Source organism: Cibotium barometz, chromosome 51 (genome assembly GCF_041138505.1).
Source record: "Cibotium barometz isolate CiBa-2024 chromosome 51, ASM4113850v1, whole genome shotgun sequence".
Taxonomy (NCBI): Eukaryota; Viridiplantae; Streptophyta; class Polypodiopsida; order Cyatheales; family Cibotiaceae; genus Cibotium; species Cibotium barometz.
Genome location: NC_141096.1, coordinates 28,430,865 through 28,446,033, shown reverse-complemented (window position 1 = coordinate 28,446,033; position 15,169 = coordinate 28,430,865). Strand labels below are relative to the sequence as shown.

Below are 15,169 nucleotides of genomic sequence, written 5' to 3'. Positions count from 1 at the left end.
ACAAAAAGGGGTATTCCACCTTCCATAAAAAAGAGACATATGAGATGTAAAAGAATCTATCAAAAATGAGATGCATTACTTTCAAAAATCTATTTCTTCTCTATGAATGTACAAGTGCCACGTACAAGGTGCTAAATGACAATTAACTAAAAGTAACAAGACATTAGTTCTCACAATAATACAATATTAACAATATTCCTTGTACTCCTATTCTAATAATATATATATATATATATATATATATATATATATATATATATAGATAGATAGATAGACTAGCAATACATTTGGAAGGGTGGTGCCCTCTTGTGGTAACTCCTTGGTATGTTTTTGGTGTTTTCCACAAAAAAGAGGTATTGCACCTTCGAGAAAAAAGAGACACATGAGATGTAAAAGAACATCACACTGCTTTTATGAATCTCTTATTTTTCTATGACTGTACAAGTGGCACATGCAAGATGCTAACTAAAAGCAAGAGGAGAGTAGTTTTCACAATAATATAAAAAATATTTTTTAGAAAACTAGCAATACATTTGGAAGGGTAGTGCCCTTTTGTGGTAATTTCCATGGTATGTGTTCAGTGCCTGCCACAAAGAGAGGTATTCCACCTTCCAGCACATGAGATGTAAAAGAAAAACATCACGTTACTTTCAAAAATCTATCAGTTTTCTATGCCTGCATAAGTGGCACGTGCAAGGTGCTACAGACAACCAACACACTACATAATACATATATAAGTCCCTTCATCGTTGCTTACCATCTCGGTGATGGCTCAGGGTTGATGGTTGTCTGGGCAATGGTGCTCAGGACGAGGGGCTATTGTCCACTGCCCAAACTGGTTCTTAACGAGGCCCTTGTTTCTTTCTTGCCACCAGGCTGATGGCAAAAATAGGTCGCGCACGAGAAAGTCAGTTGACTTGTTCACCAATGCAGCGTCTCGGTCAAACACCGAGGCAAACTTTTGCCCAAAGCCCTGGAAGCCATCCAACACGTGAAGGTAGACCTCAAGGTTGTGGTGGAGATTAAGATTTCGTGTAGAAAAGAAGGCAGGCTTCTGGAGGTGCGGTGAAACATGACTATCGATGCGGAGTTCTTGACCCACGTGGAAATAGGCCCATGGCCACATGTCGAGGAGGAACCCGAAGCCTGCAGCCGCAATAACGCCTGATAGCCCTCTTTCATTCACCCAGAATCCAGGTATCTTAGGCACTGTGTCATGCACATTGACCACCCTCAACACCTTCAACCCCACCTGCTCTACTCTCTGCTTGAAGGCCCAGTTGCCCACCCTAGGCCCTGCAAAAGAGAACACTGTTACCATGGGCCGCTGCCTAGATCCGCCGCTCAGCTCACCTATATTGTTGGCAGATATGTCGTAGCCACTCAACAGAGCCAGTGCCGCCCCAAGACTGTGCCCTGTTATGGTTATGCTCACCTCCTCCGCTTCATACGTCTTCAAAAGCCTCGTGAGCTCCCGTGCCAGCTGCTCCCTGGCGCTCGTCTCATTGAACTTGGACCCCGCCTTCTTGGAAGTGTACAAGCTCAGGAAACCTTTTTCCACCCTCAGCTTTCTCTGGCCAGGCTCAAAGTCCGGACAGATCTGAACATCCGTGAGATTTGCCACCCATTCTGTCTGCATCACTGTGCCCCTCCATGCGACGACGATGTCTCTCCTACCTAGCCGTTTCGTCTCTTTGTCGGTGGTCACCGCCACGTAGCCAATCCAGTTGGAGTCTCCGCTCCATCGCTCCGATGCATCCCTCTCTGAAACGAGGAGGAACTTGGCCAGCTGGATGTCCAAAGTGGCGAAGAGGTAGCGGGTCACCTCATAGCCGCAGTCCTCCTTGTCGACCTTTTCAAGAAGATGGCGGGGGCCATATTTACTGCTGCCACAGTAAATTGAGTGAGTGTCAAAGTCGAACGCATCGTAGTTAACCTGCGCGAGCTCACCATAGCGGATGATCTCAGCGCGGAGGGTTGGATCGATCCAGGCTTTGCTATTAATGCTAACGGGAGGGGGCTCCAGTACAGAGCTCATAGTAGCGGCGGAGATGATGGTAATGGGCGATCGAAGTAGCAGCTTGTAATGCACAAGGGGGGGGCAGAGGCCGCGCAAAGCTGTGCAGCAAGCTTTTCACTGGATCCGGTGATTAGACGAGAGATGCACAAAACTTATATAGCCAAGAAAAGCCACGTGATTTATTTCTCGAGGCAGGAAAGCCCACAGGGGCAGCATAGGTAGTTCTCTCGTCACATACACAGATTCGTGTTGCGTGAACGCATCTTTTATTTAATTCTCTTATAAGGCTTGCCTTACGACGTTAAATTCCTCCCCCTTGCGTCTATTTAATGATCAGCACGCCACCTCAGCATGCCGAGCCTCCGAGCTCCCAGTATGGCGGGATCCTCTTGAGATGGATCTCTCTCTTCTCGGAGGTTAATTATAATATTAACCTTAGAATTACTAAGGAAAGCTTTTTCAGACACGTAGCTCTTACATAAGCCATAACAACACATACTTTGGCAAATAACAACACATACTTTGGCAAGGCTAAGGTAAGCTCTTAACTTGGACAGCAGTTAAAAATATTTTAAATTAGTAGGTTAAAAATATATCAAGTTTGGCTCCACAAATAAACACTCTAAACAGACTTGTATATATAAAACTAGTAGGTCTTTTATAACAATTGTGGAACTTCACATGGGCCTTCATAGGTTTGGTCTAGTAATGCATGTCATACAGTTCATCCATTCCAAACATTAGCTTCCTTTTAGTTTGTGAACCCCCTGCACATGCCCTTTAGAAGGTGGCGATATCTTTTTTGTTAATCCCTATGATTTGTAAACTCTCTCTCTCTCTCTCTCTCTCTCTCTCTCTCTCTCTCTCTCTCACACACATAAATGAGTGGCTCAAAACCACCCTCTCTCTTGTTTGCACATGGCTAACTTAGCCCTCTCTCTTATGCACACACAGTCAGTTCAACACACAAACTCTCTCTCTCTCTCTCTCTCTCTCTCAGTCTCTCTCACTCATATTTTCTTTGTTTTTCTCCCTCCCTCTGTCTCTCTTTGCCTCCAAAATCTCAAAGCACACAAAGGGATTTGCGCCTCTGTTAGCAAAATCATTCTCTAAGAATCACACGAGGGCATCTACGCCTTAGGTGGAGATGGAAATCAAACATGGAGATGAGGCCCTTTGGGGGATGCAATGCAAGCGTTTCACTACTCATGCATAGGGTTTGAACCCGGGTCCATTCGTTTGGGTAAGTTAAAGTGGCCCAGCCTGCTAACACTTTTCACACACCTTTAGATTTGAACTTTTGAATCTTTCAATCCATGCAACGCTTTGTGAACTCAAAACCTAGACAATTCAATAAACCTCTTGTATATCAATTATGCCTAGTTTCACATGGCAGCACATATCGAATTTTAGTGCCTTATATATTTATCTTTCTTAATTAGATATGCTTTCTTGCATAGTTGTTTTGATTGAAACAATAATTGGATGGCCTCCGCCAGTTTTCTCGGTGTTCTCACCACACCACAACCGAATCTTGCCCTATATAGTGCCCTTTTGATGCCTATGACGACCTTATAAATCAACTTGACAAGTTTAAAATAGTCAAGATTATCTTGTCCAGAAAATTCTAATGGAGATGCTTCTATAACACGATGAGCTTCCATCAAGACGCTTAATTGTTGTTCTCTGCATATTATGAACACCCCACCAATTCGCTTCTTTGACTACTTTCTCTAGCCTCATTCCCTTCTTCTCATAGTATGAGATGTGCATATGCATGAACACTACTTACTATAAATATGTATGTCTCGTGTATGTGTACATGTGGGTGCACATCACGTGCACATTCATGTGTGTAAGTTCACACATCTCTCTCTCACTTGTCATGTGTGTAGGTTCACCTCTCTCTCTCTCTCTCTCTCTCAAACACACACACACGCACACACATGTATGAATTCGCATGTGCACTCTCTCACACACTCTCTCTCTCGCACGCACGTATAGACCCTTGTGCTGAGATAATGTACATGTGTGTGTGTGTGTGTGTTTTTATGTGTGTGCACACATGTGGACATCTATGTGTGTATACATGTGAATTTGTGTGCCAACTGTGTGCGTGCTACCTTTTTGTATGTGCACATGCGTGCGAGCATGTGTACCTTTATGTGTCAATAGTGTGTGCACACGTATTTGTCTAAGTGCACTATCATGTAGTAAAGCCTTAATGAAGGTGGCTCATGCTACTCTCACACTCAAACTCTGTGTGTGATGTTTGTGTGATTGTGTTTGTTAACTATGTGTACACGTATGTGATTCTGTGTTACCCCATGTGTTTGTGTGTGCGTGTGCATCGATGTGTATGCACATGTATGTCTCTATATACGTGTGTGCAAGGGAGTGTGGATGTGCATCTACGTCCTTTTGTGTGTGTGGATGCATGTGTACATGTACATGTATATGTGTGTGCATATGCACGAATGGAGATATGAAATAAGTAACGAAATGACACCCCGCCACCCTTGGAGAGTAGCGATACTCCATTAATGCTGTCGCAAATCAGTCAGTATATTAGCATTCATGACAATACTCTCTACAATACCGATGAAGTATTTCTTGATGCCAATGCTTTTAGAGCGGAAAGTGAAATCAATCTTCGGCTCATAAGGTTTGGAATCGGGCGAGATATCAATTGTGGTAGCGATTTCGGAGGTTGTTACAGTGTCTTCATCGGTTGTGGTAGCGTTTTCAGTTAATGTTGTAGCGCCCGGGTCCCTATTAGTATTAGTGGGATAAAGCCTACTCTGAGCTCACGCAAAGGTGAACACTAGTGCGGTAAAGCGAACATGGCAGAAAGCTCGCTGCCTATAGGAAGAGGCATTTTGTATAGACACTAAAGTGCTTGACTTTATTCATAATAACCGAGAGAGGCCGATCCCTGCTATTGGTGAAGAATATCTATGCAGCCTATTCATTCGTCGAGGCGGTGAGGGCCTGCAGACCAAGACAGCTTCGGAGCGAACTCTGTTACCAAAGCCGAGAACAGCTTTACACAATTTCATCAGGCACCATGAAGGGCTTGAGAAGTATCACAAGACTTGACTTTCTGCGCCCTACTCTCAATGGAGTCAAACTCTCCTATAATAGAGGTAGTGTCCATTACTCTTTTACAATCGATTATTTGATAGATCCAGGATGTGATGGGATACACTCCAATCATCTCATAGGACCGCTCCGAACCACACCTAATCACCTTATGATGGTTAGCGGGAATAACCCTTGGTAAACCTGTCCGGGTCAATGAGACCATCGACGTTCGTTTCAGAATTGGGAACATAGTACACGTCCCACATCCACCAGTCACCGGGCCACGAACATTGCTTCAACCATAAGGCCTTTTCTCGCCAATCGTTACGACCTTTAGGGACGGGACCTTTCCGCATGCCTGGTAGAAAGGCCACGGGTCGACCATGAACCCCCATTTACTTTATTTCGTAGAAGCAATAGTGGCATATATAGTGCTCGGTCTATCTTTTGGTGCCATCCTATTTCTAATGAAAAGAAAACCGCACGGAAATGAGAGAGAGCTGGAAATTGAGAGGAATACCTTGGACCTGCAGTCGGTGCTACATTGTTTTACTGACTCCGAATAAATCTTAAAAACGATTGGACTCTATAAGCAAACATACGTCTTATTGTGCCAGATCGATTCTAGGTCGATGTAGAAGGCATAATTGGAAAGGTTCGAGAACTGCTTTTTTTGTTCTGCCTTTCATTTTTGAACAAAAAGGCAGCCCCAATCTGCTGCTCTCTATAGGAGGGTACTTTGAGGGAGGGGGCGGAAAAGCAAGCAAGCCAGCTTTCCCCCTCGGTCCATCCTCGGGCGGTTCGGCGAGCGCGCTTTCGAATGGATGATGTCGAGGCGTAAGGTGGGTGCAAGGGGCAACTTAACTGTACAGCCTAGACACTCTAGATGGCCCCTTCAACACAACCGGGCCAAAGCGGAGTGATCTTTGAAGTACACTTTCTTTTGTAATCATGTAATTACTATAAGTCTCAAGTCTGGGTGTAGCAAGACTTGAACCTGCGACCATTAGATTAAAAGCCCAATGCTCTACCAACTGAGCTATACACCCAAATGTTATTGTATTACTATTACTACTCATTATGAGGTAGATTTCTATGTGGTAATTGAACGAAAAAGAACAACTGTGACCCGGGATGGTTCACTGGGCATATCGCGATGGCATTATAGTAGTATACATGAATGAATAGGTAACTATCCTTTGATTCAGACGCCTCATTTGCTTCATGTCAACCATCAATACCCCTCTCTGCTTTTCCATGGGCTATTTCCAAAATATCCCTCTGTCTTAGGCAGGCTACGCGATGATTCACATTCCATTTGAGTTTTGATAATTGAAAGATTGCATTCTCCAGGTGGAAGGGAAGGTTTTCTAGATTCAAGCGATTGCCCGACTTGGTACATCACACTCTCCCATGGAGGCCTGCCCGGTGCTGCAAAGCCTTGCCCTTTCGTGGCCGAAAACCCCATGATTTCCATGCCGAGCCTACTTGGATAAGAGTACGTGGCCTGCACCTTTTGAATCGAATCGAATTGAAGGGTGGCCCACTTGGGTAAAGTGGCACAAATCGATTAAAGCAAAGAGGGAGGCATAAAGGCTTTAAGCACAGAGTTTAATCGGGCGAAGAATGAGCCAACCGCGGGGCCACTCCATGGGCTCTGAGTGACCTAGACATTCTTGAACACTACGCTAAACCATGAAAGGCATAGCGAAGTAAAAAGGGTAGAGACTGACAAGGTTTTTCCACTACATGCTCTACTCGGAGGGCAGGGGTGGTCGGGCTTCTTTTCCATCAATATCATCAACTGACTTCGGAAAACTTGGCATGATGCTAACGGGGTAAACGGGGTTCGAACCCGGGACTTCTGGCATGACAGACAAACACTCTAACCAACTGAGCTATTTCCCCCGGGGGATTCATTAAGCCCCCCCATCCCGTAGGTATAACCTATTTGTTCTCTGCTAACTTTGTTTCCTCGAGATACGAATGATATTAAAAAGGCCATCGTCGAAGCAGACAGGGCAATAGCTTCTGTTAAGGCAAGGCCTGGAGTAACATAACTGAATAATTGTTTGGCTAATGAGAAATTTCATGCCATAGAGGTTGTCGAAGGACTAGATACGTTTGCAGTACCTGCTCTACTGCTCCCGCTGAGGGCATGGTAGCTGCTCTTGCTCCAATTAATTTCGCACCTTCTGGCGTAACTAACTATTGGGTGTCTGTTAGGGTCACGAGAGGGGCTATAATGCGCCGGCTGCTTGACTTGACTGGAGAGGTCTTGGTCGAGTGTATTTTGCAAAGTGGCCAAGCTGCTGACAATGTGGGTCAGCTCAAAGCGTTGTTTCTCCACATCCGATCGGGGCATAATTGCAATACGAGAAGTACAGTCCCACTCCTGCTGCTACACCGAAATCTTCAATAACTCCCTGAAATATGTGATTAGGTAATGTAGATGGCTCATATACACGTTCAAGGATCACTCTCCAGGCTAGGGGGACTATTTGCCCAGTGATTGAAGGCCTAACAGGGCGAGAAGAAAGCCATTCAATTTCTCACTAGAGACCTAGTGATTGCATAACTTCGAGGTTCCAACTCCTACGGATAGAGGGATTTGAACCCCCACGACTGAGTAAGGTCACCAGAACCTAAACCTGGCATGTCTACCAATTCCATCATATCCGCACATCGATTCTTATTTCGAAATGTTCTTATTGAGAAACCCTTTTTCATTGTTAACTCGATAGAGCCAAGAACGCCAATGGTAGAGCAAAGCTCAGATGGCGTAGCAATTAGGGAAAGCTGAAACACCACCGTATATTTCAATTCTCTCGAAAGCGTAACTCGCTCAATGAAATGGAGCCTATTGGACCAGACGCATCATAAATTATGACGATCCATTTCAACCCCTCAGGCTCGGCCCTCAAAAAGCGCTCTCCAAATCAAGTACCAGGTGGTGGAAAACGCACCACGTGGGAATGCTAACTTATGACCATACTCACGGATGGAGAGGGATTGGAACCCCCGGTATTTTTCCAAATACTTCGGTTTTCAAGACCGACTCTTTAAACCACTCAGACATCCATCCCTTTCCCGACAAGATCATGAGCCTAGAGCCATCAATAATCAACGGGAAAGCGTGCCAAGCCTGCACGTATTTGTAAATTGCACACAACGTCTTCAGAGAGGAACAAATAGGTTGTACCGCCTCACCCTGTTCTCTGCTCCCCAAGGATACAGGTTGTTGATTGCGCTTGATCGGCACCTCTAGTACGACACATCTTTCAGAATACGAGCGAATGCTTGGATCAGTATTTCTTAATGATTCGAGCTCCTTATTCAATTGAGAAGTACTTTTTTATTTTCTTCTTATTCTGTAAAAAAGGTTTCATGTTCTATTTCACTCCCCGATGGGGGTTCGAAAACTGCTTTTTTTATTGCACATGCACATGTATGTATGCATGTGCATGTGTATATTTGTGTGTGTTGTGCAAGTGTGTGCAATTGTGTGTGTGTGTGTGTGCAAGTATGAACATGCAAGTTTTTGTACACGTTATACATTTATGTGTATACACATCATGTGCATGTGTGTGGGTGTGTGTGGGTGTGTGTGCATGCATATGCACATATGTGAATTCTATGTGCATGTGCAAGTGTGTGTAATTGCGCATGTGTCAGTTGTGTGTGTTTATTTATATATTGCAAACACTTGGAGTACACCTTTATGTATTAAAGCCTTAATGAAGGCGGCTCTCATGTTATCCTTATGTGTGTATCGCCTTTGTGTGTGCATGCATATAGTATGTGTGTCATGATAAATCCCATGTATGTGTGTAGCACCGTGTGTGATTTTGCATGTATACGTTTATGTGTATACACGTGTATGTATCTCTATATGCACGCTTTCAAGAGAGTGTGTGTGCATCTATGTGCATCTGTGTGTGGATGCATGCACGTACATGCGTGCATGTGTGTGTGTACATATATATGTGTGTGCACGTGCATGTGCACTTATGTGTACATGTATGTGCATGCATACATGCACATGCACGTGTGTGTGTGCATGGGTATTTGTGTGTTTTGTGCATGTGAGTTTGTGTGTATGTGTCAAGTGCACATGTGTGTCTGCACACAGGTCTATGTGTGTGATTTGGGGTGTGCCGATTTTGTGTGCAGGCATGAGAGTGTGTGTGTGTGTTCCTATATGTACGCACATGTATGTCTCTACATATGTGTGTGCAAGAGAGTGTGGGTGTGCATCTATGTGCCTGTGTGTGTGGATCCGTGTGTGTATATACATGCATGTGTATGTATGTGTACATGTGTGTGCATGCATGTGCACATGGTGTATGTTTCTATGCTCAAGTGTGCATACACATGCATATACATGTGTATCTATGTATGTGTTGTGCATGTGTGTATGTAAGAGCATGCAAGAGTGTGTGTATACGTATGTATGTCTTTATGTGTATGAACATAATGTGAATGTGTGTGTGCATGTGTGTGGGTGTGTGTACACGTATATCCATGTATATGATTATGTGTACATCCATTCTATGTGCACATGCAAGTGTGTGTGTCGATACTATGTGTTTATGTATATACACACAAGTGGAAATGTGTGTGTGTATGCATACATATGTGTGTCGAGTGTGTACGCACCAGCTCTATTATGTGCGCACATGCATGTAAGTGTGTGTGCCTTCATGTGTCAATAGTGTATCCATGCAGCTGTTTGTGTGAGTGCACCCTCATCTATCAAAGCCATGATGAAGGCGGCTCACATTACCCTCACACTAAGACCATGTGTGTCAACTCTCTATGTACATGCATATGATTGTGTGTGCCGGCAATTGCATGTATATGTGTACTATGTGTGTGTGTGCCTGTGTGTGCACGTCTATATGTATGTGCATGTATGCCTCTCTACGCGCATGTACACAAGAGAGTGTGTGTGTGCACGTAAACAAGAGAGTGCAGTGTGTGTGCATCTATGTGCCTATGTGTGTGGATGCACACCTGTATATATGTGCATATGTGTGTGTGTATATATGTGTGTGTATGTACACATACACGTGCAGTTATGTGTGCATGCATTTCTATGTATATGTGTGTGTACACTCAAGTGTGTGCATGCATGTTGTGTACTTGTATGTGCATGTGCAAGTGTGTGTGTAAGTTTGTGTGTGCAAGTATGTATGTGTGTATATATGTGCATCATGTGTACATGTGTGGGTGTGTGTGCACACATGTGTATGTGGGTGATAAGACGCGCATCGATTTTGTGTGCATACATGTGAGAGTGTGTCACTTTGTGTGCATGCGTAGTCATATGTGTGTATGAAAGTGTACGACTATGTGCATGTATGCTTGTGTGTGTCTATGTCTATATGTGTATGTGAGTGTGCATGTGTGCAATGGAGTGTGTGTGTCTATGTGTTTGTGCATGCACGACTGTGTGTGCATCTATGTTCGTGTGTGTACAAGCACGTGAGCATAAATGTGTGCATCATGTGTACATGTGTTGGTGTATGTGCATGCACGTGCATGTGGGCAATTGGGTGTGTGTCAATTCTATGTGCACCCATGTGAGTGCATGTGACTTTTTGTGCATACACAGTTGTGTGTGTGTACATGTGGATATGCAAATGTACAACTATGTGTGTATATGCTTGAGTGTGTCTATGCATGTACGTGTGTGTGTAAATGAGTGTGTGTGTGCATGTGTGGTGTGTGTGCATCAATATCTGTGTGTATGTGTGTAAGGGTACATGTGTGTATGTGTTTGTGTGCATGTATGTAGAATTTTTGTTAAGAATAAATATTTCCCAAAACTAAAAAATGGTTATTACTTTTGTTTATTTTTCATTGATGGAGATGTGTGGTGAGGTGTGCTCACTTATTAGATCCTCAAATAGATGCACCTTACATATAATGATGGGGTGTTCTATTTTTTTAACAATGATAGAGAGAAAGCGAGATACGTAGTTTAAAAACCTTGTGTCATCACTTAGAGCCGCTATAGTGGTGAAACATAAAACACCACTAAAGAGTTGAAAAAATGCACCACTAAAGCTACATTAGTTTATAATGTTGAGGAAGGATTTGACTAATTAAGAATAAGTGGATACCTTAGATAATATGAAAATTTGAGTTGATTGGGAGAATTTTGAATTCCTTATTTAAGCATTAATAATTCCTTATTTGGGCATTAATAATTCCACTAGCTTCATTTAGTTAGTGTGATTATCATCAAATAAATCATCAAAAAATAGCTTAAATTGTACATTGGTCAAGATAAGTTAGAGTCCAATTGAGGGCAGTATTTTTCCATTGGGCAAGATAAGTTAGAGTCCAACTGAGGGCTAGATTTAGTCCTACTGGTACCTAAGGGTCTAATAAATGGTCTTGATTAGGCTTAACTATTAGCCTAGTGAAATATTTATTTATTTTTCTTAAAATCAATCCCTTTAAGGAGAAGGCTTATGGAGTTTCCCCTTTATCTCCATGTTTATACCTCTCTCACTAAATTGAACTTGATAGTTTGCACAAACATCGCAAAAGTGGTGGATTTGAGTCTACATAGATGATGGCAAACAAGCTTATAGCACAAATCCCTATCCCTCCATTGATTTTTTAAATTGTGGATTGCATTTCATTCACCTTTAGTTTGTAATTGTGAGACCATAGTCACTCTCTCTTATGTACATAATTCTTCTTTCAGGAAAATGCGAATGTGTGTGCAAGCAAAATCTTATAATTGCTTTACATATGTTTAGGTATCTTTTGTTGGATTAAAAATTCAGCCTATATGTTACAAGGTTTATTATTTGCTATATTTTTAAACTTGGATTTCTATATAGACATTTTATACATTAGATTAAACAAAAATAAAATCTCCTTGACTTCACTAGCCTTTAAAACATTGTTTGTCAATTTAAAAAAAAAAATTACACATACATTCCTGAGCTAATATATACTAGATCCAAAATGTTGCCTCTTGATGAAAACTTCTGATTTGTTCAATAATTTCATCTTTTCTATATTGAGAGTTCTTGTATTTTACATAAAACTATTTTTTTCAAAAGATGCAATGTTTATTAAAATGATTTTCTCCATATGCATACCTCTGGTTTATCAAATAGAAGTTAAGTTCTTTAAGTACATATTGAACTATGTAATGTAAATAGGGAATAAAGTTTATTACTTTTTAAATTAAAAAAATATTCATTGGGATGTATATAAAAGGATTTGACATTTTGATTTAGATTTCTTTTGTGGGTAGGTTTCGCACAAGTCCCCTGTGGATCTCTCTCTCTCTCTCTCTCTCTCTCTCAAGAATCCATGCATGAGAAATTTGATTTTGTCCACAAGAAGCCCTTAAACCATGAAAAACAAGCTAAAAAATAAGCCTGCATGAGAAAGCTACGTATGTTTGATGTTCAATTTCTATACTCTTGTACACATGTCAAAAAGACGTGGAAACACAAGAATGATTAAAAAGCACTTGTGTCCTAAAAAACTTCCAAAAGTAAACTATACTACATAAATAGTGTCGTGCACTCAGGTTCTCTTTTTTCCCTTAAAGACCCCTACGTTGTATTAAGCTCGCTTTACCATGCATACATGTGTATGTCAACAAATACAAGGCACATGGATTTCTTAAGCTTGCTCCATTCTTTAATCTTTTGAACACTATTCTCTTATATTTAATACAAAACTACCAAGCGTTGTGGGGGCATATATTCACTTGAGGGTTGAATAGAGTATTTTATTTATTCTCCCTCCCATACTTTAATCTATCTTAGGATTAGGCGCGTATTGCGTCGATAGTGCCGCGTGTGCGCCGTATCCTACACGTCTGGCAAAGCTGGTTCATAAGAATCGTATCTGTCAACGCTTGTTCGAAAGAATCGTAGTTTTCTGAATGCCGCATGTGTGTCAAAATATATATTATAGTGCACTGCAGATCATTATGCATATCAATCAATGAGAACGCACCCACCCATGGCGCACACACACACATACTGTTAGAATCAAACGTCATAGCAGTGCCGAAGATCGTTATGCATATCAATGAGACTGTTAACGTCATGCAGAGATCACCGCCAACCCCAAACGTTCATAAGAGCAAGGCTTAATGGTTAGCGTACAAGAAAAATAGAAAAATGTATATTAAATAATTTAGATTAATTTAGTTGAAATCTGTGAGAGAAAATAGAAAAAATGGTGCCTCCGCTCAGGCTTACGCCTCTCTGGACTAGTTCTTTTCGAAGAGTGGTGTTGTCAGACTCCACTTTCGCGCCACGTACCCACTGCTCTCGTGGACGATGGCTTTGTTTACATTTTTCACTCATTGTAAAGCCCTATTGGGACATAATTTAAACCTCGTTTCCTCCCTCTGAAATGACACCTAGGTATGGTACCTTATCTAAGGGTAAAATGTGTTTGTCTTGTGTGTGTTTTTTCGCTATTGGGCTCAGGCCTAAGATCCTTTTGTAGTTATCATTTTTATCGTCCATAGGTGCCCGCTCGTAGGTGCTCTTATCAGCCCATTGGCGATGCCGCCAAGGAAGCTCCTCTACGGGTTTTGAACCTAGGACCTTCTCGTCCTAGATAAACACCTTTACCACTTGTGCTATCACCTCATTGGTCCTAGTGCCTCCTAGAATTGACCTTCTAGTATGGACCTTGTAGTACGTTATGCATAAGACCTAATACATTAGGGGCTTTTACATAAGGGCTAATGTGTATAAATGGGTTGGTGAATGTTTTTATATATGAGCCTAAAATTTTAGAAACTTTGGCGAATCTCTGGATTTTTTAATCTTATATGCTAGAAACTTTTAGTGAGACTGTGTACTTTTGGTGAATTTGTCTCCAAAACCCACTAAAACCTAGAAAATCTTCGGTGATTTTTTATCAAAGTGTTTGGTGAGATAGCTTGACAATATGGAATACCCTTCTAAAACGGCCCTTGGGCTAAAAATGTCCCCCAATGTTTTCCTTGGTTTAATTTATTGGTTTTCCATGCAAGGAAATTTGGTGGTGGATTAAGTAATGGGTAGACTTAGGTTTTGGAAAATGCCGAAGTGCCCATGAATGATTAGTAGGAAAATTACTTGAAGAAGTAAATTTTTCCTTAAGAGATCTAGTCAAGAAGGAAGTCGTGCTAAGAAATCCAAAGAAAGTAGTCAAGAAGGAAATTGGTTGGGTGTCCATTATATGTAGCCAAAACAACAACTAAGCATGTTGATGAAAGTTGGTTTTGTTATGGAAGAATCTCCATTATAATTTTCTAGACAAGATAATTTGGTCCAAATAACTTTTCAAGTTGATTAGGTCGCACCCTAGGCAAAAGAGCATTACATAGTGCACGATGTAGACCGAAATGTAGTGAGTTATTCAACAAGGTTAGAGTAGCACCATGGATGATGTTTGTGGCTTGACATGTAGTGCCAAGTTTGCCACTTCCATTCAAATGGAATTCAAAGGTCTCTATTCCTTTGAGCCATGTAGCATTAGTTAGTTAGATACATATCACGTAAAGTGCTACGAGTCATGTTTATTACAATGTGAGCTAGCCTTGCATATGTAAAGGAGCACATGAACACCTTGTGTAAAAAATACCATTCTTAGATTGAATGTGGTGTGATTAGGCTACTAATGATAAAATATATAGGTTACCTTAAGTCAGCTTACCATGTCAAAGTTGAGAGAAGAAGCAGTGGAATCTAATTAACAAAGCTAAATATATAGGACACTAAAATTCTATACATTGCTAGCATGTGAAACTAGGCATTTACAGAAGACAATTACCACACATAATTAATATACAAGAGATTGATTGTATTGTCTGGGGTTTGAGTTCATAAAGTGATGCATGGCTTGATAGATATTAAAGTTCAAATCTCAAAGCGTCTCAAAAACTTTCCAAGTAACTTTAAGGTTAATATCTCTATTTTATTATTCTCACTATTCTTGTCCTTGCCACAACATTCACCCACGTCACTTCTTGGCCATCTCATTTACCACATGTAAGAAGAGAGAGTTAAAGAGTGAAGGACA

The 15,169-nt window shown here is 41.6% G+C and overlaps 1 non-coding gene and 1 pseudogene across 1 annotated transcript; both read right to left on the bottom strand.

Moving 5' to 3' along the window:
* Window positions 1-296: 296 nt before the first annotated feature.
* LOC147609501 (phospholipase A1-Igamma1, chloroplastic pseudogene) lies at window positions 297-2,038 on the bottom strand (annotated as a pseudogene).
* A 4,042-nt stretch (window positions 2,039-6,080) lies between these two features.
* TRNAK-UUU (transfer RNA lysine (anticodon UUU)) lies at window positions 6,081-6,153 on the bottom strand. The gene has a single exon. It is a non-coding gene; the product is annotated as a tRNA-Lys (tRNA).
* Window positions 6,154-15,169: the final 9,016 nt, after the last annotated feature.